Raw genomic sequence first — 3,904 nt, forward strand, 5'->3', positions numbered from 1 at the left:
CTGGGGATGGGGGAGGCTGAGGGGGAAGCCTGGCATTAGGTGGAGGTGCCCGAAGCCTTTTCCCAACCTCTCCCGGCGCGGGGTTGCCGGGGGGATGGTCCCGAAGCTGTGAGAAGGATGGAGTGGGATGTGTGTGATGAGGGGGTTTGGTAAGTTTGGGGTGGTTGTAAAGGGGGCTTGTGGGGTGCTGTAAGGCAGGGAAGGGTTGTGGGGGTGTCCCAGAGCACCTCTGGGTGCCTGCGGGGCACAGGGTGATGCAGGTCTCACCAGGGTGGCAGAGGATGGGATGCAGGGTGTTCCCCCAGCCGTGGTGATTGCCTTGAGGTGTGATGGGGGTTCAGGATGTCCCCCCGACTCCCACAGGCACACACACGCAGTTCCCATGCCGGGTATGGAGTCTGGCACACGGTCCCTGCCTCATTTTCCCTCACCTAAGAAGGGGCTACAGTCATTAATAGAAATCCCCTCAGCTTTGCAGCCAGCCCTTCCCTGAGCCTGAACACCTCCACTGGTCAATTCCGGGGGCTCCAAGCCCCTCTCCCTGCACCCAGGGCTCGGCAACACCATCCCAAGTGCTATGAAAAGGACCAGGAGCCCTGTTCCTGCCGTTGCGGTGCCTTTTGCCGGTTCCTGTCAGGTTTACCCCTTCATCCTCCACAGCAGGAGCGATGCTGGACCCTGACCCCTCTGTAACACCCAGAGCAGTTTATGGAGGTCCCCTGGGTTTTCCAAACCCCAGCACCCCTGCGCCGCTGCGAGACCCATCAGGCAGGATGTCCTGTGTGCTCAGCCCTCTCCTTTGTACCCTGCCTGGCTCAGCCCCGTGGCCACCCCGTCCCCTGGCAGTGCGGCTTGGCTGAGCTGCTGCAATTCCTCAGCACCCTCCAAGGGTAAAAACCTCCCCGGCTCTGCCCTGACACCTCCTTCCTCTTCCTCAGCAAGGTCTTGGGCACAAGAAGGACTGTGGGACCCAGGTTAATGAGTCATTAATTAATTAGGGACCTACTTAATATGCATGGGGGGTTGTTTGTTTCCTTTAGCAGCCCGGACTTTGGATGAGATCCCAGCCCTACGAAGCCTCCAGCCTCGTCTCCCAGCTGATAACAGATAATACAGATATTTCAGCACCAGCCAAAGCAGAGTCATCATCATTAACACAGAGCCCTCCCCGCTACGCCACAGAGGTCACCAGGCAACTCCTCGGAGTGCCCGGGGGGCTCAGCCCTCCTGGCTTTCCTCAGGCTCTGCCTGGCCAGGTGAGAGGAAACCTGAAATGATCAACAGGTCTCGGGGCTGGGGAGGTGCCCCCTGCACCCCGAGCAGCCCTGGCTCCCTCCCAGCGAGGCTTTCGAGGCGCTGCGATTTTCGCTCTGCCGCGCACTCAGCTTTGGGCATCTGTCAAAGTAGCTCCGCTCTTCCTCAGCCCACTTCCTCCCCTCCTCCTCTTCCTCCTCCCTCAGCCATCAGCTGTCAGCTGGCCCTGGCAACTCGGCAGACCCAGTGCTGGAGATGGGTTGAGACTGAGCCTCGGGAAGCCCTGGCTCCAAAGGGATGGGGCTGTCAGGGGTGGAAGGGGGGTGTCTTTGTGCCCTCCATCCCTTTGACCTTGCCTTGATGCTTCCCTCCCTCCCCGCTCCTGTCTGTGCCGCTGATTCACAGGGGTTGTTTGCTTGGCCAGGGCAGGATCAGGGACACGAGTGTGAGTCACAGCCCAAGGTACCTGGCAGAGTTCATCTGCAACCCCCGTGCCTTCGGTTCGGGAACCGGTGCCTGCTCTCAGCCAGGACTGAGAAGTCCCTTTGAAACCTCCACCTGATCCCCCTCGATCCCTTTTCTTCCCTTTTCCTCGCAGCCTTGGCAGAGCCATGGCTGAAACACCTCTCCGTGAAAGTCTGAGGATGCATCAACAGCCACCCTCCATCAGCGAATGTCAGGCCGTGAAAGGAAAGGGGGCGGTGGGGGAAGAGGGAGAGACAAATTTTGCGGTTCATTCCCACACAGGGTGATTCAGAACAAGATGCTTTGTAATTACGCATCCCTGATGGAGACTCCTTCTCTCTCCACCCGCTCTCCCCCCCTCCCCAAGGAAAGGCAAAGCCGTGCCTGGGTGCCAGCATCCCCCAGGAGCGCAGCGCCGGGAGCAGCGTGTGTGTGTCTGTGTGTCTGTGCCACGCTCGGAGCTCTACGGAGGCTAAAGGTTAATTTTCACCCCCGGTGTGAAGCCAAGTGCTGAGAAATGGCATTTGGGGGGGCACATGAGGAGCTCATCGCCTCCTCCAGCCCTGGGTAGGTGCCACACAAGCAGCGAAGCAAGAAGGGACCCCCCCACACCCCGAGAGCTCTCCGAGGAAAAGAGGGAAGGCAGGAAGCTGCCATGAGGGCAGATTCATGCCCGGGGCAGGCAGCTGTCTGTCCTTCCGGGACTTTGTTTGCCAACGTTGCGGGCTGAGGAGTCCCGGACCCCAGGGCTGCCCGCGAAGGCGCCGCGGCTTCGCTGCACTTTGCAGTTCAGCCCCGACTGGCTCTGCAGCTCTCCTGTCGCGATCCCCCGCTCCTCTTCCTTCGCCTGGCTGCCTTCTATCCCCCCAGAAAACCCAGTCCCCATCTCCCTTCCCCGGGACACGTCTGCATTTCCCCCTCCGCATCCTGCAGACATTCAATATTTTCCACCGGTTCTTGATGTTTGCCCACAGGACCCGCATGCACAAAAGTTAAAACTTCCCGTGTCAGGGAATGATTACGCTCTTATCAGTCCAAATTGCGGAGTGGAAGGGACGGAAACATCCTCCGGGTGCTGTTTCCAGGGGTAAAAGGAGAGGAGTGGGTGCCCAGAGCTGCCCCCATCGCCGTCTCCCCCGGGGATGGATTCAGACCCCCCTGCGCTCCAGGCAAAGCGCAGCCGGAGAAGTCGCGTTCCCCCGTTCCCCTCCCCTCCGTGGAAGAAGGAATTGTGGCCGGGAGCCCCTTACCTTGCCGAGCTCCCCAGGTTTTATATCCTCCTCCTTCCCTTCGTCAAATTCCAAATGGAAACCAGCAACATATCCAGGGGTAACCAGCCCAACATTGGGCAGCGCGTGAAGTCCAAAAGGATGGCAGAGCTCTCTCTCCCCCTCTGCTTCCTCCACTCTTGCCTCTACATATATATATACATACACACTTATATATATATATATGTGTGCGTGTGTGTGTGTGTGTATAATAAATGGAAAAGGGGGAAAATCCTAAAAGAAATGGGGGTGGGGAGGGAGAGGAAGGGAGAACCTTTGGTGTCTCTGCAGACAGGCAGGTAGAAGAGAAAAGCTGAAAATAATTAAGCCGTTTTTTGAGGAATCCTTAGGAGAGGGGAAAAACGCAGTTAAAAGCCAGTAAATCATTAGATCCAAGCAGACATTCAAGTCTTCTCCTTTGCAAAAAAAAAAAAAAAAAAAAAAAAAAAAAAATAGACAGCAGGGTTCAGAGTAGCTTTCCCAGCAGCGAAGAGCAAGAATGGTCTTCTTCAGGAAGATATGTTTGTTTAAAATCCACTCGTCTGCTTTTCCTTCTTTCTCTCTCTTCTCCCCCCGCACTTTTTTTTTTCCTCTTAAATTTATTTATTTATTTTTTTAAATTCTGCTTCTGAATCTCTCTCTCTCTGAAACTAGATCCAGTCTTTGTAGCCAGGGGCTGCATTAAGGATTACATCAGGCTTTTATAAGCTTTCCAGATCACACATTAGAGTGAGAGAGAGAGAGAGAGAGAGAGAGAGAGGGAGGGAGGGATAGGAGGGAGGGATGAAATGCACACACACATACACACGCACACGCACGGATCGGAGCTTTGTAAAACAGGCAGCTATAGGCGAGGACCCGAACTGACACGGTATCGCATCGGGCATGGTCCGCTAGCCTCCAGCAGGAGCGGATGG

The 3,904-nt window shown here is 56.3% G+C and overlaps 1 protein-coding gene across 1 annotated transcript in view; it reads right to left on the bottom strand.

The window, feature by feature from the left end:
* The window catches only part of ADGRB1 (adhesion G protein-coupled receptor B1), a 168,134-nt gene extending 164,744 nt beyond the window's left edge, over nucleotides 1-3,390 (bottom strand). Inside the window, exon 1 of the mRNA XM_031064160.1 lies at nucleotides 2,970-3,390. The gene's annotated coding sequence lies outside the window, so the exon portion shown is untranslated. The remainder of the gene's footprint in view (nucleotides 1-2,969) is intronic.
* Nucleotides 3,391-3,904: the final 514 nt, after the last annotated feature.

The sequence above is a fragment of the Geospiza fortis genome, unplaced genomic scaffold (genome assembly GCF_000277835.1).
Source record: "Geospiza fortis unplaced genomic scaffold, GeoFor_1.0 scaffold600, whole genome shotgun sequence".
In the NCBI taxonomy this organism is placed as follows: Eukaryota; Metazoa; Chordata; class Aves; order Passeriformes; family Thraupidae; genus Geospiza; species Geospiza fortis.